Genomic DNA, 25896 nt, shown 5'->3' with positions numbered 1-25896 from the left:
TTGCAACATTTTATAGGAAGTTCATAAAAAATTTCAGTCATGTGTGTGCACCAATGCTTGAAACAATCAAAGGTGGAAAGAAGACTAAGTTTGCATGGACAAAGGAAGCAAATGATGCATTCCAGTACCTAAAGAATAAAGTCTCTCAATATCCTATCTTGGTTCTCCCTAATTTTAACAAGGTTTTCATAGTGGAAACAAATGAAAGTAATGTGGCCATAGGAGTAGTCCTAAACCAAGAAGGCAAGCCAATTGCTTTCTTTTTAGAGACATTGAATGAAGCCAAGAGGAAGTATTCCACATATGATCTAGAGTTTTATGCCATGGTCTAAGCCCTAAAGAAATGGAGGCACTACTTTATTCCAAAGGAGTTTGTATTATACACTGATAATCATGCACTAAGCTTCTTGAACTCACAAGAAAAACTTTCAGTCAGGCATCTCAAATGGGTAGAGCAATCACAAGCCTATACCTTCAACATTCAACATAAAAAGAGTGTAGCAAAATTTTTTTCTAATGCTCTTATTAGGAGGATTGGTCTAGTTGAAGAGGTGCAAATACAAAGTGTGGGAATTGAGTCCCTTAAGCACCTATACCTGAATGATTCTGATTTTTCTGAGATATATCAGATTTGTATAAATATGGAAGGCAAATATCATATTAATTTCTTTGAATATCTGATCTAGAATGGGCCACTATTTAAGGGAGCACAACTATGCATACCAAAGTGCTCAATGAGAGAAAGTATAATAAAAGAAAAGCATTGTGGTGGCCTAGGTGGACATTTTGGCATTGACAAAACAACAGAGATGGTAAGAAGTTATTTTTGGCCTAAGTTGAACAATGATGTTAGGAAGTTTATTAAATCTTATACTATTTTCCAACAAGCAAAAGGGATGACAACAAATCAAGGACTCTACCAACCTCTACCAATTCCTTCAAGACCTTGGGAATCTATTTCAATGGATTTTTTCATGGGACTACCAAAAACAATGCAAGGATTTGACAGCGTGTTTTTCATATTGGACATGTTTAGCAAAATGGCTCATTTTGTGACACACAAGATGATCTATGATGCATCCCATATAGCTCATCTCTTCTACAAATAAGTAGTAAGAATTCATGGCTTACCTCAAACAATTGTCTCAAATAGATATGTCAAGTTGCAAGGCCTTTTTTGGAGGACACTTTTCAAGAAGTTATGCACAAATTTCACCTATAGTTCAGCCTATCACCCTCAAACAGATGGGCATACCGAGGTGTTAAATAGGTCCCTAGGCAATCTTTTAACATGTCTGACCAAGCAATATTCACAAAGTTGGGATACCATACTGCCTCGAGCAGAGTTTTCTTTCAATGATTCCATCAATAGATCTACTCGTACAACTCCTTTCCAAGTAGTGTATGGTTTGCATCCCAAGGGACCATTGGATCTAAGGGAACTTCCAATTGATTTCAAAATTAGTGCACAAGGCCAAGAATTAGTAGAGCTGATCACTAAAGTGCAACAACAAGTAAAGGATACATTGCAAAAATCTGCCTTTAAGTATAAAGAAAATGCTAATAAGAAGAGGAAAGAGGTACACTTCAAGATTGGAGATGAAGTTTGGGCATTCTTAAGGAAGGAAATACTACCTAAGGGTAAGTATTCCAAGTTGCAAATGAAAAAGGTAGGACCTTGCAACATATTGAATAAAATTGGTGATAATGCTTATGAGATATCCCTTCCTCCAACTTTGCAAATCTCTCCAATTTTTAACATTGTAGACCTTACACCACACAAGGTTATAGCAGATTTAAACAATGAGCAAGAAGATGAGGACTATGTCACAAAACTTTCACAAAGAAAAATAGTGGAGATTGAAGCCATTCTAGATTCCAAAGTATTCAAGTAAACTAGATAAAGGAAGTACATGAAATACTTAGTCAAATGGAAGGACCTCCCAAATATTGATGCTACATGGCTCATTGAGGAGCAAATATAGCAGCATGGCACTTCATTGGAACATCTACTCTCAAGTAGGAACTTGAGTTTTAATCATCCATGGGAGTATGGTGTAGGAACACCCACTCCACCATCATCAAAAAATCAAGGAGTTCAATAAGGTCATTAATACCTCTAACCATGCTTTGGAATAATAGATTTCATACTGGATCTTATTGTAAGACCATAGTTGCAAGATTGGCATTTTATAAGCCCTTGTCTGACTATTGGTCATTTTTGGTCCTAGTCACTAGGGATAGGTATTTTCATGTTCTTTTTAATGTTGTTCATTTTTATATCCATTAAGGATCTTAAAATTAGGCCTAGGACAAAATTTGGTTGATAAATATGCATTATTGCAAAAATTGTCAAAAGTGCTCAAAAAGTTGCTATGCAACTTTAAGCAACTTTTCAAAAACTTGTTTAAAACTTATAAAAAATTCCTCAAAATGTATAGTTGGTTTAAACCAACCATATAACTATTGGAGAACCTATAAATAGCCCTCATATGCGGGTGATAGGGAGATGTACTTGTTTTGGCAAAGAAATTAATAAAACAAACTATTTTTCATACAATTTTGTGAGTTTTAGGGTGTTGTACGGACCTATATGGACTTATGATCATGTTTTAGTTACTCCAAAAGGTAGAGGGTTGAATCATATTTCATATGCAAGTGGTCTCATGCTTTTATCCTTTATAATTTTCAAGTTATTCACATTTTGCTAAAAGGTGTCTAGAAATCAGCTTTTAGCAAGGGTTTCACCTAGGGCCTTGTTGTTTTGGCACTTTCGACCTTGGAATTTTGATGCCCCTTGGTGGAATTAAAGATTTTTCAATGTAATTTCATATTTTTCAGGTTTCAAAGATGGAGAAGCAGTAATTTGGGTTTACCAACATACCCTAGGTGTATGGCAGCATACATACACCATACAAGAATTTTGCAACAATCATCATAACTTGAGTTTGGGAGCAATCCAAAGTTTGAAACTTTGTAATTAGACCATTTTTGCATGCACCAATATATTCCAACAGCCACTTGGTGATTTGGCACACGGGAAGAGGCACTTATAGTGCAACAGTAGCCTAATTAGGCCTATTAGCACAATCAAAACATGGTTACAATAGGTATTTGTATTAAAATTCAGTTTGTGTGGTTTAGATATGTTTTATATGTCCATAAAGGGTGTCTATATATCAATCTAAACTTTTTCTTCATGTGGAATTATTCCTAGTTATGTCTAGTTTTCAGTTTGAAGGGCTACTAGCCAATGTATGACAATATGCTGAATTATCATGTTTGGGCTGTTTGGAACCAAATGAATCATTGAATTTGCTATCATCAAACCTAAATAGGTCAAAGAAGTGTTTATATTTCAATCCATGGTCTTTGCATTCATTTTATTGAAGTTGGGTGTTTGTCCTCTAATAGGCATTTTGGGGAATCCTTGCATATTGGTGTTTTGGACTTTAGCAAACCTAGTGATTAGGTTCCTTGGCTCTTTGGGATTGTGATAACCAGTTTGGGTCCAGTTTTTGATACTTGTGATAAGTTTCTTTGTGTTGAACCCTCTCTTTGGGGTATTGAAGGATTCTAACCTTATCTAGTTGCCTAGTTTCCTACCTATTGAAGGCTTCCGTTGTGCATTGCTACATCATCTGCTATCTTCTAATTTATTTCCTCTGTTCTCCTCTAACTGATTCTGCAATGTATCTCAATTCACAACTCATTAGTCACCATGAATGCTTTGTTTGTGCATGCAAACTTCTCTCTCTTTTTCTTTCTTCAAATTCATAAAAAGTTTAGGGTTAGTCCTCCTTAAGAAGACCTAGGTGACTTAGGTATGAATCAATTATTGTGATTCATCCATATTGCTAAATTAAACCTTCCCTTTTTTTGATTGGCTACATGTATTGCATAGGGATTCACAATAAAGATTTGTCCTTATCATCTCAAGATCACAAAATGTTCCATAAGTTGGCTCCAAAATGGTTTACATAATAGTTTGTGCCATTACAAACAACTATGTCAAAATTGTATTACTTGGCACTTGAAGTCCTTGATGCTCAGCATCAACTACAACTTCATTGTTGTAACTCATCCTCCGAATGACTCGGCATCCATTGATCACATAACATCTGAATGACTTGTCACTTACTATTTGCTCGACACTTGAGTAACTTGACACTTACTAGTTATTCGAAACTTACTAAATATCTCTCGCTCGACATATACGATCTGATAACTTATGCTCAACATGTATTACTTGTTCGACATGAACTAGGTAAATGACTTAAGTATATTGTCACTCATATGTCAAAACCAATCTGAGATTAAAAATCTCCCCTTTTGACATGAATGGCAAAATACTTGGTTAAGCATGGATAAACTCAGCCTTTCAAGCATAACTTAGATAATTACCACTTACATAAAAAATTTCAAAACTTCAAAATTTTGCAAAACTTATGACTCGTCAGTCATACTTCAAAATTGAATAACTCCCCCCGAGATGATTGTTCAATCTTAAACTGAAAAAACTAAATATTCCTTTTGAGTAGATTCTGCATATGTTGACTCACTGACTCTATCTCTGTTTGATCTCAAACTTATCTCTCCTTATCATGAATTCTCCCCCTTTATTTATTTTCCCCCTTTTTGACACTTATGTCATGGGTTGTACACTTGTAGTGTGTTTTTCCAAGAAAGGTTTATGGACCTCAAGTAATATTTTTAGAGTTGCATCCCAATTATCACAAGCTACCTCCAATGATTTTATTTGGATGGCTAACTTGATAGCAAGATGAACTAAGCCTTCAAGTGAGAAAAATAGGTACCTTTCTTCATTAATGTATCTGCAAAGGCTAGCTCCTTGTGAAGTATTTCCATGTGTGGGGTCAACATGGATTGGATGCTAATCAGTGTAGCTTGAATATTTTCATCTTGAGCATGTAGAGCTGCCAACTAACCCTGGGAATTCATCAAATTCCTGAAGTGCCTCTGACTCTAAGCTGGAGAATGAGGTAGACCTGTACTTGATTTCTTCATATCTCTCTCCAAATTGTTAATATGGCACTGCACTTCTTGTGTGAACAGAGTTGTATCACACAACTTGGTGTAAAGTGAGAAAACATTCTCTAAAAATTTTTTTACACTATCAATCTTGGTTGCCAATTCAACCTGACTAAAGGCAATAGCACTTGATATCTTTTCATTTACCTTTCATTGAAATTTTCCCTCAGACCATTCAAGTAATTTTACATTTGAATCTAGGTCTACATCATTGGTTTGTTCTACAATGTTTACCAACTGCTCCATGATAGGATTTTCTTCTTCAGGTGCTGGGAGGCTGAATGCATCAAGAAATATATCCTTGATATCTTGCAATGCTTGCTTCTACTTAAGCTTCCTTCTAAGCAATCCTTGACACTTTTTCTTTGCAAGTGCATCCTATAGTATGCTCATTTGTTCAACAATGATTGTTGCAAGGTCAAAATTTGGTAAAAAAATCACTTCATCCAAGTTGACATCACCAAATGATGTAACCTCATCTACCTTGGATGTACTAGGACTAGGCTATGATGATTACAGTGGTGTAGCTTCTACACTCGCCCTATGAAGTCCTTGACTTTGAGGAGTAATAGTTTCTGGAAAAGTGACTAGTGTTTGTATTGCTAATTGTTCCTCAGGCTTTGGGGTCAAGTCTGAACCTTCAGTCCTCTTCTCTCCTTGCCTTTCTATTTCAACTGCATCTTGGACTTGTGTTCCAATCTATGTATCTATAGCAACTTTTGGTATTGAAAAAATGTGCACTAGTTTGTTGATGTTGGTAATGGATGGCTCTTTTCTTTGATACTCTACAAGGGGTAATGTAGGTTTTATCACAGTAAATGGAGGGGTTTTTGATATGTCTTGTGTTTCCACCTCTGTAGATGTATTCTTCACCTTGTTAAGTTCATCTACACTCACCAATATAGGATGACTACATAGTTGTACCTTGGTGGTGGTGTCTAGCAATATTTTATACATGTCCTCCTTTTTCAGGGGATTGATGTTCTAAGGCATATCAGAAACATCTTTGATCTATATAATCTTAGTGTCTTCTTATGTCACATGTTGTGGACTAACACTCGACATTTGTATATTTGGTATACTTTGTTCTATTTTCTACTCATCTTTAGTTGTTGCCTGTGTATCTTTATTTATCTTAGTGCCTTCTACTTGTGCATCTTTCTCAGTATCAACTATAGTAACCTCACTTACTTCTTGTTCATCTTTTCATCACCTACCTCAACAGGTGTCTGCTCAATTTACTTCAGTGTTTTCAGCCCATAAATTACCTTCCATAATTGAGTACTTTATTGAATAACATCTTCAACTTTATTCTATAAAATGTTAAAAGCTTGATATTTTGGAGCAAATTTTCCTGCATACTTCTTGATCACCTTTGTCATCTCAGATTTATCTAAATTTGGCATCACTCTTGGAAGTGTAGTTTCTCTTATATTTCTCTCTGTTGTGAGACTATATTTCCATCTTTTCTCAACTCTATCATATAAACTCTTACCTCAATTGGAGTCATCTTAAATGTTTCCATCATGGCATATACTGACTCTTCTACCTTATCCATATCTAAATTTCCAATCTTATCAAATTCAATATGTGAAAACCCACTCAAATCTACATTATTCTTTATATTTGGACATAGATTATTCAAATCAAAAGAAGGACCATGACTTACCACTTTGAATTGGCTATTATCATTAGATTCTATCCTCTCCTCATTTGATTCGATTGGAACAATGTACTTTCTCCTTTGTCTCTTCATAGACTCACCATCTTGTATAGCTTTCCTAGTCTTTATTTATTTTGGTGTTGCCACTTCTTGAGCTTTCTTAGTAGTAGCTCTTGTGCTAGTTCTAGTAGATAGAACTGTAGGCTTAGGTTTTACAACCTTCTTTGGTTTGCTGACTGCTATAGCTTTAGCTTTCATCTCCTTCTTCTCTGTCTCTATAGGTACTTAATTGGTTTCTTCTCCCTCAACACCTTCTTCAAGCTTAGCTTCCTCTTCACCTTGATCTTCTCATTGACCTTGGGTTAGGGCAAGTGGTGCTTGAGTAAGAACATCTTCTTCTTCATTATCTTCATTGTCTTCCTCTTCTTCATCTTCCTTTACTCCACCAAATTTTTCTTTAAGGTTCTTAAAAATGTTGTTCTTCTTTCTTATTACTAATGTAGTCTTCAAATCCATAGTTATCTTTGATTTTTCAACATCATAATTACCAAAGGCAGTAGCCTTAGTATCTACTTCTTCTGCAAGAAAAGCTGTAATTGGTGTAGATGCCTCATCCACATTGATCTCATACCCTAGAGGTTTTAACCATCTTACCCTTGGAACTACAATTTGTATGTATGTGAAATCAATATCAACTAGAAAGAAAACATCATTAAAATATTTCTCAACTAGTGATATTAGAATACTATGTCTTTGTTTCATAGACTTCTTAAAGTCCATAGAGTAACTAGTCATAATAGACTCAAAATTCTCTCCCATTTTCTCAATGAATTCACCTATTTTCATTGCAATAGATTTGTTTGTATTCCTAGCTACATTTCCAAAGGAAGGAAATGTGTTATGCACATAGAAAAATATACATACAAGTATTGATCCAAACTTGCATTGTGCACTCTTGGCTTTCCTCATGGCTCCCAAGTTTATTGATAATTGTTACAACTGTAGCTCGATAAGGTCATAAGTATGATCCTTCTTCACTATCTTGTAGCCCACATCAACATCAATACTAGGTACACTATTCAACTTGTTTGATTGAAAGTGTTAGGATTAACCTCAGACAAAAATAATAGTTAAATGCAAATATAACCAATACCAAAAAATAGTAGATCACATAAAAGAGAACATAAGACACCAAGATTTAACGTGGTTCACCCTTGATCCTTGGGCTACATCCACCAACAACAAGTCCAATATAATCATTATCCAATGATTACAACCTGATTACAATCCATAATCCCTTCCAACTCAATACCACCACAAGAAGCTACAATATGACCATTCATATTGAAATCCCTAACCCTCACCCTTTTTGTACAAGCTTTTGCTGCTTACAAAATTAGGGCTAGAATAATAGGAAAAATAGTAGCCAATGCCTTTTACAATATAAGGGCATTTTTTTCTTTGGGGGCACTACCCCAAAAAACCCTCGCGAGGGCGTTGCCCCTCAACCCCACCCTATACTGCAATAGGGAGTGAACCCTAGGACCCTTGACCCTGTGTTGGGGGTGTTGCCCCCAAATGCTTGTAGAAATAATTTGGAGGGAAATTGTGTCAAATAAACCTCTGAGTCTGATTAGGCTCCACATCACAACAAAAAGAATTTGTGTGAAATAATCCTTACTACAAAAGAAATTAGGGGATCTATGATGGTGTTGATTGTCATTCCTCTCTTGTTCCACACAACCCCTATCTTCTTCTCAATCATCTCTTTTTCTTCACTTCTCATGGTTTGGGGCTTGTCTAGGGTTGGATACCTTGTAACCATCTGCATAATCTTTTTAGTAATCTTGACTGGTCCATTTTATAGCACATAGAATTGTCATGAATTATACTCAAGATAATCTTTGTCCACTCTATCTTAAAGATGTTTGAAAAATCTAGGGCACAGGTTAACCCTTTTATTTCTACAATTTTTTATTCCTCCTTCAGTATTCCATTCTTACACAATTTTCCATATAGGCCTTTGATTTTATATCTCCTATACTTCCCACCTTGCATGTGTAACAACATCTCACATCTTGAATCATTAAGACTTGTGGTGATATCATGGATAATGCATTAGATGGGTCTTGTTTATAAGAAATGTCAGGAATTGCCTTGAAATTTGGTTGTTTAATTTCATTGCTTATTAATTGAACATTTAAAACTTTCTTTCCCTCTTTGACCTTAGTAGCAGAAAAACTAGACGCCATAATTAATACCTAGGGTTTGCACAAATTCAAACAACATAGCTTGGCACATGATAAATAACTTGTCAAATATGATGAATGGTGTTGAACAATGTTTGAATTCACTCTAAAAATTCTTGGAATGATCTCTTTAATTTTCCTTTAGCTCTTTGTGCTCTCTCTAGTTTTGAATTATGTCAAATGAGTAAATTGATCATATAGACCTTAAAACTTCACATTTAATGCTCAATTATCACACAGCTGTAAGCTCAACTTGAATAGAAGTTTCCACTCACTCGGCTTCCATTTGTAGTTTCCTTTATGCTCAGCAAACACTATGAGCTTGGTCAACACTATCACTTTTGATAGCTTGACATTAACTATTTCTCACTTGGAAACCATAGTGGAACTCTTCATGCTCGATAGTAACATGAAAAATTACAAAACTTAAAGATTTCTTCTAGATTCTAAACTATTGGACTAACCACCAACATTCCCCTTTGAGATTTGTGACATGGATTAACCGCCTCCTGTGTTCTATAAGTGTAGTGGTTCTTTTGGGTATTGATAGGTTGATCTTTTGGTGCAACAACAACTCTAGCTTGTAACAAGTGGTATCAACGCTTAGTCACAAGTTTGAATCTCCCTAGGTAATGCTGAGTGGGGGATTACTAGACTAACCACCAACATTCCCCTTAGGGATTTGTGATATGTCTTAACTACCTCATGTGTTCTATATGTCTAGTGGTTGTATCGCGCATTGACAGGTTGATCTTTTGGTGCAACAACAATTCTATCTTATAACATAAATGACACTTTGCATCTTTCTTTTATGAAAATATAATCTTTTTAGAACTAAATCCTTGGAACTAATGTATACTATGTATTTTAAATATTAGTCCCACACATACCTCTTGATTGCTTAATTGGAGGTGGTGTGATCACCTGACCTATTAGGTGAAATGATCCCATCTGAACTTGATGTGTTACAATCTTCCTTTCTCTTCCATGTCTTGTTCATCTCATCTCTAACATTCTCAACATTTTCCTTTCCTTTGCCTTTGTTGAATTCACTGCTAGGTGCTTTTGACCTTGTTGGACAATTCTTGCTTATGTGACAAGTTTTTAAATAGTTGAAACATGTAGTTTGACTCAACCATCTTTTGTAGTCACTTTTGAAATGTGTTCTTATGCAATTTTTAGTAGCATGTCCATACTCTTGACAATAGCGACAACTATATCTAGCATTATAATCCCAATTATAAGAGTTTCCATTATGCTTTACCTTTGCTTGCTTGTTTGATGACCATTTGGGCTTGGATCTGCATTCATATGCTCTATGTCCATACTTATGATAGTTATAGCAGTATGCTTCAAATCGTTGTGTGCTTATGGTCTTGGTTCTACATTCATGTGCCTGATGTCCTTGTTTGTTGCACTTGAGGTAGTGACCCATAAACTTCTGCTTAGGATTCCGATTTGTAGTCTTGCTCCTGCAAACATTGGTAGTATGACCTATCTTACCACAATTATCACAAGTAGTTTTTGAGTCTTACCATTGGCATTCCTTTGTTCACCACTTTTATATGATTCACCTTCTGATTTGTAGTCTTTCTCCTGCAAACATTGGTAGTATGACCTATCTTACCACAATTATCACAAGTAGTTTTTGAGTTCTTACCATTGGCATTCCTTTGTTCACCACTTTTATATGATTCTCCTTCTTTAGTAATAGCATAACCCAATCCAAAAGTATCACTGTTAGATCTAGGAGATCTCATCAATTGTTAAAATTCTTGATGGCTTCACTAGGTTTGTTGAAACTTTTAACAAACTCTTTTTCTCTTTTCATATCATTTCTTAGTTGTTCATTCTACAAGTTTAGTGTTGTGATCTCAATATCTTTACCATTCAATTCATGATTTTTAATCATCATTTGATTCAATGTTTCCAATTGAATGTGAGCAATCCCATTCACTTTTGATGTGTTTTCTTCTAGTCTATTGGTCAATATCCTTTAGTCCTCGTCAACTTTCTTTTTCTGCTTGATCACCTCACATAGAAATACTAATAGGACTTCTTGTTCTATCTTGAGATTTCTAACCTCCTTAGTTAGGTCTCCATTCTTTTCCATAAGATCTACAACTGCTGCATCAAATTCACTTGTGTTTCCATCTGCAAATAATTTAGTAGTGTCAATCTCTTGGTAATGTGTGTCATTCTCTTCAATAGTTGTCTCTTTCATTCTCTTCAATGATCTTTAAATCATCTCTTGCTTCATTCAATTGATGTAGGGCAACCTATATTTCAATTTTCTGGTTCTCAACAATCTTTCCCAACTTGTAGACTTCCACATCCAAGATCTTTCCTCATGTTGCAAAGATTAACTTTGGAATACAATAGGGAAGTATAATCTAAGGCGGGGGGGTGTGAATCAACACTTAAAAATTCAACCTTAAAATCATTCGCCACACATTCATCTCACAATCTATGCATGTAGACTGAAATACCAAATTAAGCATATAAATCTATAGTGTGAAAGTAAAACATTCAACACATGTATGACACAAGATATTTGGTTACCCAGAAACCCTCCAAAGAGAAGGTAAAACTAGGGTAGGGATGATACCCACAAATCTCCACTACTATAGTAATAAAGTGTATCCAATGAAGGTTACAATGTTTGATCATGAAACATGATCTACCCTATGAAAGGTCTGCCTTGTTAAAGGCTTAAAAGATTGTTAGGTCTTACCCTGTTAAAGGATTTCAACACCCTGTTAGAAGTGTGTCTGGTAAAAGGACTTTAACTTACAATGAAGTAAGTACCCTATTAAAGGATTTATAACAACCTATTAAGACTACTCTATTAAGAGATTTAACTGATTCACTTGTTAGAATGTCTCAGCAATGATCCCATGGTTAGCACTATGTTTCTAGATAATAGATCACTTCTTTCCTAATGTATACTTGATCCTCACCGATCAGATGTATCTTTGCTGTCTTCTAATTCTTTTCCTCTATTCTCCTCTAACTGATTTTTCAATGTATCTCAATTTACAACTCCTTAGTCACCATGAATGCTCTATTTGCACATGCAAACTTCTCTCTCTCTCTCTCTCTCTCTCTCTCTCTCTCTCTTTTTCTTCACATTCATAAAAAGTTTAGGGTTTTTCCTCCTTAAGAAGACCTATGTGACTTAGGGTTAGGTATGAATCAACAATTGTGATTCATCCATATTGTCACTTAAACCTTCCCTTTTTTTGATATGGTGCGTGTACTACATAGTGATTCATAATAAAGATTTGTCCTTATCATGTTAATATAGCAAAATAATCCTTAAGTCAGCTCCAAAGTGGTTTACATAACAATTTGTGCCATTACAAACAACTATATCAAAACTGTATTACTCGACACTTCAAGTTCCTTATGCTTGACATCAACTGCAACTTTAATACTGTAACTCAGCCTTTGACTAATTCAACATCCATTGATCACTCAACATTTGAATGAACCAATACTTACTATCTACTTGGCACTTGAGTGACTCGGCACTTACTAGTTACTCTACACTTACTAAATATCTCTCGCTCGACATATACTATCTGACAACTTATGCTTGACATGAACTAAGTAAATGAATTAAGTATAATGTCACTCATATGTCAAAACCAATTTGAGATTAACATTATGAGCTTCAAATATTATTTATTATTTATTTTATGTCTTTTTCATATTTTTGATTTTTTTATTGTGTTATTTTTATTTTATGATAATTTGTATTAATAGCTTTAATATATTTACTCGTTGCACTTGGTTTAGGGCTAATATCATTTTTTATAGATTCTAATATGGTATCAAAGTATTAAAGTTTTCATCAAAGGAAAAGTAGGGTTTTTGGAAGAAAATCCTTCACAAAACTCTATCTAACATGATAAGCATAACCAATGAACAATATATTACTTGCATAGACACCCTAAAATTGGCAAGACTTCAACAACATGATGTTAACCAAATCAATAAGGATTAAGGACAATATTAGAGAAAATGAGGAAAATAACATACATTTGTATTAATCACAACATGAAATTATTTTTCATAATTAATTTAATCAATCAATTTCCTAAGTTCTTGATCATATTAAAATCCAAATTCAATTCAAAAGGGAAAAATCAATTTCAAAAAGAAAATAAATAAATATTTATCCTCACCTTTTTGAAAATATCTCAAAAGATAAAGTCAATAAAAGAAAAAGGGAAAATGAATATTTTGTTAGTCTAACCACCAGCCTTCCCCTTCAAGATTCATGACATTGCTTAAGCCACCTCCTGTGTTCTATAAATATAGTGGATGTATTGGGCATTAATAGGTCAATCTTTTGGTGCAACAAAAACTCTAGCTTGTAACAAGTGGTATCAGAGCTTGGTCACAGGTTTAAATATCCTAGGGTAACGCTGAGGGGGGAATTGTTGGTCTAATCGCCAACCTTCTATTAGAATTAGGGATTACTAAGAGCGGGGGAGTGAATCGGTAATATGCAAACTTTAATCATCAACTGGATATTATTTCTTACTTTAAACCATGCATAACAAAGCAATAAAGTAATGCTGAAGAATAATAGTAACAATGCACAAAGATAACTCATAACACCATATTTTGTTAACTAGGAAAACCATGGCCAAGGGAAAATCCTGGTGGGGATGCTACCCATTAGATAATATACTGATATATAAGTTCCTTATTAGATGATGGACCTTGTTAGGAGTTAATGAGAAAATTTAGTATAAGAAGCCCCTGTTCGGAGACTTTGAATCCCTATTAAGAGATTCCAACCCTGTCAGGAGTTGTAGTACAGTAGATGCAAGATGAGCCCACTGCCCAAACATGCACTTCTAATTACAAGAAGAGTTCACTGCTCAAACAAGTAATTAGACCAAATATAAGTACTGTATCTTCTTCCTTGATTGATCTATGATCTTTAGCTTGATCTTGGATCACAAAATAGCTCATATAAAAACTTCACATATATTGCTTTCATAAAAGTTCACATATAATCATAATTACAATTCACATTTTTTGCTTCACACTTCTTATCACAAAATGTTCTTTGCATAAATACCATGCCTTTACACAAATTGCTACTGGGTCAGCTAAGAACACAATCTACTTTTCCAACTTAGAGTAAACATCTAGGATGTTGTCCCTAATTGAACAAGTAATTATCTTGTAAACAAAATAATCCTTTCCTTCAATTCTGATGTCCTGTTTCACTTCAAACATGATTATATTTGTTCCTATAGTTTGTATTGACTTTTGAGGTTATACACATCATCAAAAAATGTATACTATCTCCATCTAACTTTTCTAGTCATAATATGATGTCAGCAACAAGTTATAAACAAAACAATATACTGCTATAAACCAAATTCTATACTTAGACAATTTTTTGATTACCAAACACTAAGTATTTTTATTTTTGAAGTTTCCTGCAAGCATGTACATCATGTGTTGCCATAAATGACAAAAATTACATATCACTATTAGCCAATTATCAACAATCTCCCCCTTTAGCATTGATGGCAACAAAATAGGGAAAATTAGCTAAGTGACAAAACTTAACACAACAAAAATAAATAGCACTATTACAATTTGTCCAACTTTACATATGCTCCCCCTTACAATATGCTTTACAATATTCTCGCCTTTTGAAAATTTCATTTTCTATAATTTCTCCCCCTTTGACATCAATGAGAAAGGTCAAAATTTTAGAAATCTGTCCAAAAACTATCCAAAAATGCTATCCTTCCTTATGTTGATATGATCTTCATGCAATCATCAAAGTTTTCCTTTAGACTATCCATACCCTTAGTCCATGTCTCCTTGGTGGACTCAGTTGAAGTGAGTATTGCACATAGGGCATATGATGTAATCTCAACTACATTAAGATCTGAATATAAGAAGTTAGAATATGTGTCCTTGGCCTTGACACATTCCTCTAACCATTTCTGAATGAAAGATAATTTCAGAGCAATAGATTCTCTAAAATTTGATATCCTCTTCAAAATCTGTTCCTTTTAAAGTTTTAGTTTCTTGATGTCACTATGAATACTGGCCACTTTTCCTTCAAAATCATCTACTTTGCAAGATGGATTCTGGATCTGGCTGGATAAAGCCTCTAGCTCACTCATCTTTCCTTCTATCTGACTATCAATATTTTTAGTTAGTTTTTATGATAAGGTACACTTGACATACAAATTTTTCCCATCCTGTTGGCATTTCCAAAGTTCCTTTATACAAGCATCAAGATTAATCAAATCATTCTTGATGTTTTGACAAATGGTGCTAAAAAAGTTAGCATCATGGGAAATTTGTGCCTTTTCTTTAGCAACATTAAACAAATTGGTAAACCCTTCATCAAATGATTTCAACACTGCTTGTGCCCTCTATTTAGGATTTGATTTAGTGTGTTGTACTGCCAACATACTATGCATTCTGTCTATAACTTCCATTAAAGTTCTTCATAAGCTTTTCACTTTCCAATTCTTCTCAATAAGTTTTGTCAGGGATGAGATCAAATCTATTTTCATCATCACCAATAGCTAAATTGGCAAGAGAGAGTGGAGCATATGAACTAGATGGTTTAGTATCATCCTCTCTTTGTTTCTTTGCTACTTCTTTTGCTCTTCTCTCTTCTTCTTCTTCTTTTGTTTATCTTTCCTCTCTTTCCTTTTCTCTTTTCTTCCAATCTCTTCTTCTCATCTTCCTCTATTTTCTTCCTCATCTCTTCTTCTACAATTCTTCTCTTTCCTTTTTCTTTCTTTCTTTTCTTTTCTTCCTCAAGCAATTTCTACTTAGCTTCCTCTATTTTCTTCTTTTCTTCTTCAAGCAACCTTTTCTCTTCTACAACCTATCTCAACTTGTCCTCAATATCCTTGGTGTTTGGTTCATTAAGTTTGGAACCACCAAATGGATTGGTATCATCAATGTTAATGGTAACATTGGTTTGATCAATTTGCATAGTGTCACCGCTCACTGACACTTCTGAGGTTCTAGGTGTTGGAAGAGATGCTTCCTTTGACTCTGTCAATATCTGACTGATAGCAGCCATAGTCTCACTTCTTAGTTTATCCTTTTCACCAACCTTAAATAGAAATAGTCTCAATTTATTCCTTAAATATGGTGTGATGTTATTCATCAATGTTTTAATTTCTTCTTCATCATTAGTCTTGCAAATAGTTCTAAGCATAGACTTCCAAAGTTCTAGATCTTCTTCCCTTGCAAAAGCCTTCTTCTGAATGAGTCTCTCATAGACTTTCTGGTTAATTATGCTCTCAAGATCCTTCAATTTCAAATTATTTTCTATGATATATCTCATAGTAGATATATCAATATGATCCTTTTCAAAACTGTTATATAAATCATAAAACTTTTTCATCTAAACAAAGTTACCTTCATTGGCAATAACGGTGTTGATCTTCTCTATCTTCAGCTTCCAAGGTTGCCAAGCTTTGACTACTGATTGCTTTGATGGAGTCACTTTCTCTGCTTGTTTGATCTCTTTTTCCTCTACTTCTTCATCACTAGAATCAATTGTCAACAATATTTTTTGTCTTTTTCTTGGTCTAGTGGCTTGTTGTTTTACCCTCTTGGTCTTAGTAGTTACTACTTCCACCAATCTTTCAGATTTTCTTTTTGGTTCACTAGGCTAAACATTTGATACTGCAACAAGTGGAATGCTATGTTCTGAAGATGTGTCTACAACAAAACTGACAAAGGTTTAATGTTCAATATTTCTTGCTTCATCATTTGTCTTACAGACTCAGATTTACTCTCTATCATTTCAGCCTCTGATAGTGCCTTCTTCATTATAGATTCAATCTTGGTAAATTCATTTCTCAAAGTTAATTTCAGATTTTTAATCTTTAATTCATGCTTCAAGATCTTGTACTCTGTCTTCAATTTTGAATAATCATCATCACTAGTTCCAAATTTAGTAGATTCAGGGTTGGATTTGAGATGTTTAGTCTTTTCCTTCAATTGACTAATGTATACTTTGGAGTCTTCATATTTTTCTTTTAGCTTATCTCTTTCTTTAGTAAGGAGATCAATTTTTTCAAGAGATTCTTCAAGTTTCTTCATCAACTATTCCATATCCACAGGGATCTTACTCAAGCTGTTAAGCCTCCTCAAAGTAACTAAGCTTTGATACCAATTGTTAGAAATAGGGATTACTTTTGGGGGGGGGGGGGGGGGGGAATCAATAATCTACAAACTTTAGTTGCCAACTGGATATTATTTCTTACATTAAACCATGCATAAAAAAACAACAAAGTAATGCTGAGCAATAATAGTAACAATGCACAAAGATAACTCATAACACCATATTTTGTTAACTAGGGAAACCCTGGCCAAGAGAAAACTCCAATGGGGACGATATCCACTAGATAATATACTGATATATAAGCTCCTTGTTAGAGGATGGACCTTGTTAGGAGTTAATGAGAAAATTTAGTACAAGGAGTTCCTATTAGGAGACTTTGAATCCCTGTTAGGGGATTCCAACCCTATTAGGAGTTTTAGTACAATAGATACAAAATGATCCCACTGCCCAAACATGCACTTCTAGTTACAAGAAGAGCTCACTGCTCAAACAAGTAATCAGACTGAATATAAGTACTATATCTTCTTCCTTGATTGATCTCTAATCTTTAGCTCAATCTTAGATCACAAAATAGCTCATATAAAAACTTTGCATATATTGCTTTCACAAAAGTTTGCATATAATCATAATTACTATTCACATTTTGTGCTTCACACTTCTTATCGCAAAGTGTCATTTGCATAAATACCATGCCTTTACACAAATTAGTGCTAGGTTGGATAAGACCATAATCTACTTTTCCAACTTAGAGTAAACATCTAGGACATCGGCCCTAATTGGACAAGTAATTATCTTGTAAACAAATTAATCATTTCCTTCAATTTTGCTGTCCTGTTTCACTTCATACATGATTATCTCTATTCTGTATAGTTCGTATTGACTTTCAAGATTATACACATAATCTCCAACATGTATACTATCTCTATCTAACTTTTCTAGTCATAATATGATGTCAGCAACAAGTTATAAACAAAACAATATACTACTATAAACCAAATTCTATACTTAGACAATTTTCTAATTACCAAACGCTAAGTATCTTTATTTCCAAGGTTTCCTATAAGCATGTACCTCATGTGTTGCCATAAATGAAAAAAATTACATATCACTATTAGCCAATTGTCAACACCTTTCCCTTTGAGATTCGTGACATGGCTTAACCACCTCCTATGTTCTATAAGTCTAGTGGTTGTATCAAGCATTAACAGGTTGATCTTTTAGTGCAAGGACAACTCTAGCTTGTAACATATTTATCCTCATATATCCCTTTCAATCATAATAGTTCAATTTGGATTTCCCTTTATGGAGTTCTTATCCTTAGTGGACCTCATTTAGACCTTATCCTCTTGAAGCTAAAGAAAAATCTAAACTTCACCCAACCCCTCTTAGAAAATCTATAAATACAAGGCCATTTCAAAAGTAAAGGGACCCAAGTTTTTATGCATCATTACTATAGGAATACTAGAGCTAAGAATTATCAAGTTATTAGCATCATCACTATAGGCTATTTTAAACAACATTTAGAATCATATTTAGAGTATTTTCATGTGTTTACCTTGTTAGATCACTCATCCATATAGACCTCATATAGATTTTCCAAAGCTTCAATCTATCATCATTGATGTACATAATAGCTTAATTCCATTCTAAGACTATCACTAAGATGCTAATCTGAGAGCGAATTTAGCAATTGTAGTTAGGGAGACATGGGCCATTCTTGAATTGTTGATTTAATAGTTGTTTCTTGGGTCTACTTTAGATATACTATAATTCTCTAGCACTTCACACTAAAGTCTCATGAATACATATTTCCTTGTGTACAAAATGGCGCTCACCATGGGGCCTATTTAAATGCCTCATTTTCAATTGATTTTTCATGCTATTCTTTAACTTTGCTTGCAAATTTGCATTTTGTTCTCTTTGCTTGTATATATTTGACTTGTTGTAGGCTTAGCAACACTTTGGGAAGACACACAACATACATCAAAACCTTTTGAGGACATTTTTGGACCTGTAAATATCAACTCTAGGATTTGTTCTTCTATTTTGGCACATTTGCATTATTCTGTAGCATATTTGCACTATTGTATAACACACTTATAGTGCTTTTACTACTTTCTGCAACACATTTACAACTTTCTGTAGCACATTTGATTAATTCTTTAGCAGATATGTAGTTTTCTATGACACATTTAATCAAACTTAAAATTTGCCAAATCTATATGAAAATTTGATTTTTGGGTAATTGCAGGTCTGTGAAAAGTTGAAAAGGAGCAACCAGGTCATCAAAATTGTGGAAACAAAGTGAAGATACCTCAAACATGTGCCTAGCCTTTTCTAGCATCAAATTAGGTGAGCCTAAACTCTTTTGGTTTATATACTTAAATTGTGGCATTTCATTTTTACATCTAGCCTAAGTAAACAAGCTATTTCAAATTTCAGACTTGGTACTAGGCCTATGCTCTACACTCTCATGAGTGAATCAGACTGCCAAAACCACCAATTTTGTTATGAGAATTAGCTAAGGAATGAACAAACACCTAGCTTAATTAAGAGCCTCTTTTTTTCCTTAGATTAAAGGCTCTGAAATTGAACAAGTCATGTTTGGTGTGTTTAGAAATTGAAGGTAGTAGGGATATGCTCTCATCCTTTAAGGGTGATCAAACACATGGACCTACTTTTAATTTCATTTTCCCTTTCTTTTCATAAGTAGATTACAAATCCGTAGAAGGGCATACCTCTGAAGACTTTCCTTAATAGGGTCGATGAGAGGGAAATCCCTAAGAATTGCATTCTTAATGGAATGCAAGACAATAGTATTCAAAAGATAGCCTTCCTTGAGTAGTCTTGCAAGAGATTGCACAAAACCTCCCCCATGTTTGTGGGAAGCTCTCTTCACATAGAGCTGAATTTAAACACTATTGGATGAATCATCATTAAAACCTTGTAGTCACCAACCTATTTAGAGCCATTGTTAGGAAACCATTTGCAAATTTTTAGACTTATATTTGGAATTTTGCTATGTTTTGAAATTGTCAAGTTTGAATATTGTTATATTTGATTAAATGGACATTTTAAAAATTTAAACTTTTACTTAAATTTGGTATAAAATCATAGAGAAACAACAATTTGAATGAAACAACACATTTACAACCTATTATAGCACATTTATACCATGAAACAACACATTTACAGCCTGTTATAGCAATTTATACCATCAAACAAACATTTAAACAATGAGCTAACACATTTGAGTGATAAAATAGTGCATTTGAGTAGTAAAATAACACATTTTGACAATAAAATAGTGCATTTTCTTGATAAAATAACCCATTTCAATAACAAAATAGCATATTTGAAATTTCCTACAACACATTTTAGCATTTCTATAGCACATCTATACAAAATTGAAAAATAAAGGCTATTTGCACTCCAAATTTTTAAAATCAGAAAGTAGATTGGATACCCTTTTTCATGATCAATATCTTGTAGTTGGAACAAAATTTAAAGAACACCATCTTCAAATATCAAACATAAATCAACCATTTTTCTTTCAAATGGTTGAATCTCAATTTCAAATTGATTTAAAGTAGATTTTTAGGAAGCTCTCCATATCAAACACATTAGCAAATATCCAAATTCAACATTACAAGTTGCATGTCCTATTGGGTCTTAGCTCAACTTCAAGGTAACAATTATTTTGACACTGAAACTTATTAAACCTTGTTACAAATTTGACTTTTTATTTTAATCACTTATCAATTTATTTTTGGACAAACACACTTGTATAAATACAATATCTTCTTTTGAAATTGGGATGCTTCACCTTGGCACCATCGATTGCATAATCAAAGATATCAAACATTTAAAAATGGATGATGGTGTTCAATTTATTTTTATTCTCCAAGAGGAACTCCAATCTATGGCAATCACGCTTTCCAAATTTAAAACAATGGAGGATGAAATGGAGACCTCAAGAAGAAATTATTCCTTACAATCAACTTCTGTTTCTACATCTAATCATGATTCACCATCTCCTTCAAACAAAAAAACTCCATAGTATGCTTATCCAAACTTCATTCGAGAAGCTATGCAACAATCTTGTAATAAGAATATTCTTCACACACAATAATATACAGAAGATCCTAATTATTCTTCATAGAGAATCTTTACTCCTTTAGGAGAATCTTATGAAGCAACCTTGAAAACACTTCTTGTAGAAAATCTCATCACTTTGCCTAAAATAAACCCACATGAACTATCAATTTCATCCTTGAGAATTTATTGTGCCTATCATAGATATTACAAACATAAAAATTTTGATTGCATGGAGTTGAAACATAAAATCCAAGATTTTCTTGATGATGAAATAATTGAAACTGAAGATCCTAAGGAATCATTTAATGAAGATACTATTCTCGAGGAAGATCGTATTGATGACACTATGTTTAGTACCTCTTTCAATAGTCTTGCATCTCCCACATCATCAAATCTATAAAACATAACTCCATCTACCAAAGAACCTAATGCTTTCAATATTGACTATACATATCCTCAATGACTACCTCCAAAAGGAACCCAAACCAACAAAGATTGGGTTGCGATTTTGTCCATAACTTCTAAAATTAAAGATCATAGATCTTCATGTGCTGCTATGCCTATCATGTCTACTTCAAGTAGTTCTTCCTTAGAACTTAAAGAATCCATCATTCAAAGACAAGATACTCCTCCATCCTTAGAATTAGTTTCATTTCAAGAGGACTCCCCAAAAGTTGAAGAAACAGGTATTGATCAAGATGAAGATCCCTCCACCCGCTTTCAATCCTTCCAAGATGTCATCCATCCATCTCAAGAGCTATATAATCCTTCATCTTCCATTTCCTATCCACCTACCAAGAAAGATTAAGACGTAGTTCCCAATGAGCTTATTGAAAATGAAGAGAATGGTATTGTTCCTAGACTATCCAAATATCCTTGTCAATATGAAAGTATCCCTTCTTTACATTATTCTACGTCTCCATATTCAACTCAAAATTCCTCCATTGTTCCCAATCCTTTGAATAAGAATAAATATCTTCAAGATAACTAAGCCTATCAAAGACATTTCTCCTATCAAAGCTATTCATGAACTTATTGATAAAGAGATGTATACTAAAGATAATATCCCTTTTCATGTTTCCCACTCTAAAGATGTTGGTATTCCTATCCACTATCCATTTGCATCTTCCAAATCCATCCTTGGTCCTCATATATCAAATCCTCCACACATTTCATTCATCTTGGGACTCTGTATCCCTCTATCAAAGCTAAAACCTTCAACCCATTCATCTGTATTGGGACCTTATATGCCTCCATTTTCTATACCTCAAGATTAAAAAGACATTCATCCTTGAGAAATATCTATCTGGTGAACCATCTAAACTAGTCACATCAACCTTCTTCATCCATAAATTCCAAGTCTTTTGGAAGAAATTTGGATGTACAACATAAGAAATACAATAATCCATTTAAAAATAAAGATCACTATGTCTATTCTAATCAACATGTGACTAAAAAGAGAAAATAACCATTCAAGAGACCAGAAAGGTCCACTATCCAAAGAACAAAATAAAATAAAATATGGGTTCCTAAATCCATTATTGAAGAAGTAGGTTCTAAATAACCCTAAAGAAAAGAAGAATCAAAATCTATATGGATTCCCAAGTTGCTTTTGAAAGATTCCACAAAATTCCTGATGCAGGAGCATCCTTGGTTGGCTAGCAATCCTACATGTTGGTTTGGTTTGACCTTGGAGCTGAAGGACTTGGGTAGTGAAGAGGTGGTACTTAGTTGAAACTGAGTTGTTCATGGTTGCTGTGTCAATTGAGTGGCTCAGTTAATGAAGGCATTCGATGATGCTTGGGGCACTTAGAAGACACTATAGGCTTAGTTTACTTTGGGAGCTTAATATTAGTTTTTCACAAGTTCATGCTCAATCAATAAAGGAGGAACTTGGTGTATATTGTGGCTCAATTTGCAATGGAACTCAACAGAAGTGTTGCCTGAGTTAGCTTAGTCTATGATGGAGCTTGGTTATGCTTGGTGAAGTGATGATGCTTGGTGGTGGTTTCTGACACTTAGTTTGGTCTTGGTCTTTGTGGTGCTCAAGTTTTCTATGAGCCAAAATTTGGCATTTAATTTGGGTTGTGGGTAGTTAATGAGTGTTGCAGTCGACTTGTGACTTATGTAAATATTTAATGTAAGGGTTTATTTTAATTTTTAATGGGCTAGGCCAACTTGTGACTTATTTGAGTATAAGTAGGAGTGTCTTGTGGAATCTTTAGGCATTCATTCATTCCAAGGAGTGAGTGAGAGAGTCATCCATCTTGGAGAAGAGGATGAACCGTAGGAGTGAATTTTGAGAAGGGCTAGTGGCTAGGGCTTGGTAAACTAGGAGATTTCTTGGTGGGCTTGTGAGCACAAGTTGAGATCTTCCTTGGGGTTTTCTACTAGAGTGTTGATCTAGACTGGATGGGATTAGTGTTGAGTTGGATCTTGAGGGATCTTGCAGAACTAATTTTGTAATTTCTTTTTGTATTCCCTAACTCAAAAGGCCTATAGCCAAGCATATGCATGTAAACAATTATTTCATGAATAAAATCTTGAGAATTGGTATCAGATATTGCATTATTGTTGTGTCTCTATAATCCCAACTACATTTTCTATATCTAGTCTAGTGTGAATCAGATATTACAACTCTCCAATCATAGATCTATGCTTTTTTTTGCTCAACTGTAGGTGTTTCATCTTTACTAGATAACTTGTGACCAATTATCACGGGTGTACCAATAGGTTTGCAACTTTCCAAACCAAATATTTTCAACAAGTCTTTTAGATACTTGGTTTGTGAAATAAATATCCCATCTCTACTCTGCGTAATATGCAATCATAGGAAAAACTTCATTTCTCCTATCATGCTCATTTCAAATTCATTTTTCACCTCTTTAGAAAACTTATCACTTTCTTTATCATTTCCTCCAAATATTATGTCATCCACAAACATTACAATGATAAATAAACCATTATCAATTTTATTCAAACACAAATTACCATCTTCTATACCTTTGATAAATCCAAGCTTAAACAAATACCTGTCCAACCTTGCATACCAGGTTCTAGGTGCTTGCTTTAGACCATATAGTGCTTTCTTTAGTCTGCATAATTTTTTTTTTTTTTTTTTGAGGGAATCCATTAGGTTTCTCAATGTAGAATTCTTCTTCAAGTTCTCCATTCATAAAAGATGACTTGGCATGCATCTGATAAACCTTAAAATTCTTGCTTGTTCCATAAGCCAAGAACATCCTTGTTGCTTCCATTCTTGCCACAAGTGCATATGTTTCTTCATAATCTATGCCTTCTTTCTATGAGTAACCTTTGCAAACAAGTCTAGCCTTGTTTCTCACAACTTGTCCTTGCTCAGTCATCTTATTTTTGAATACCCACTTGGTTCCTATAATATTATTGTCTTTAGGTCTAGGAACTAATTCCCATGTCTCATTCTTCATGATCTAATCTAGTTCTTCTTTCATTTCTTGCATCCAATGATCATCCTCATATGCTTCATCTATGCTCTTAGGGTCCACTTGAGAAATTAGACACAATTCCTCATTCACTTTGCTCCTTGGCATTAAACCTTTATTCTTGCTTCTAATTATCTTCTCTAGAGGATGATTCTTTGTCATGTTTCTGTTTGTTTAGATCTTTGATCTTCTCTATGCTCAATAGATACATCATTCTACAAGTCATTTTTAGGCTCAAAAAGAACTTCAACATCCTATCTAACAAATCTAGAATTATCCCCTTCTTCATCAAAATTATAATCTACCATCTTCTCTTTAGTACCAAAATTTTCATCAATCATTACATTTGTGCACTTAACTATTGTCTTAGTTCTATAGTTGAAACATCTATATGCTTTACTTTTCAATGAGTAACCAAGAAACATACCTTCATTGCTCCTAGGATCAAACTTACCAATATCATCATCTCTCATAATATCTCTTTATGTAACACATACTTCCAAATATTCTAAAATATTTGGCTGATGGTGAATGACCAAACCATAACTCATAGGGTGTCTTTCTCATACCTTTCCTGATTTGTACTCTATCTAGAGTATATACTATATTGTTAACTACTTCTCTCCAAAATGTCTTTGAGACATCATTCTTAAATAACATCACTCTTGCTACTTCTACTATTGACTTGTTCCTTCTTTTAACAATCCAATTCTATTCAGGTGTTTTAGGTGAAGATAATTGCTTTTTGATTCCATTCTCTTCACAAAACATGTTGAACTCTCTAGAGGTGAAATCTCCTCCTATGTCTGATCTCAAACATTTAATCTTGACACCAAATTCATTTTCAACTCTATTCTTGAATATCTTAAATTTCTCAAAAACTTCATACTTTTCTTTGAGAAATGCTACCCACATCATCCTAGTGAAATCATTAGCAAAAATCATGAAGTAGCTTTCACCACATAATCCTTTGGTTCTTGTAGGACCACTCAAATATGTGTTAACAATCTCTAGTATCCCTATAGTAGAGAACTTCTTGCTAGGAAAAGACACTTTTCTTTGCTTATCCAAAATACATTCCTTGCAGATAACATTAGTAGGCTTAATAATCTTAGAAAAATCTCTTACTGCAAATGTACTACTAACTTTCAGAATATTATCAAAGTTTATATGATAGAGCCTTCTATGCCATAACCAACTATTATTAACATTTTCAACCAAGCATGTTATTTC

This window comes from Cupressus sempervirens, chromosome 2 (assembly GCF_028749045.1).
Source record: "Cupressus sempervirens isolate cs-2001-9-10 chromosome 2, ASM2874904v1, whole genome shotgun sequence".
Taxonomy (NCBI): Eukaryota; Viridiplantae; Streptophyta; class Pinopsida; order Cupressales; family Cupressaceae; genus Cupressus; species Cupressus sempervirens.
Note: the sequence above shows the minus strand (reverse complement) of the source record.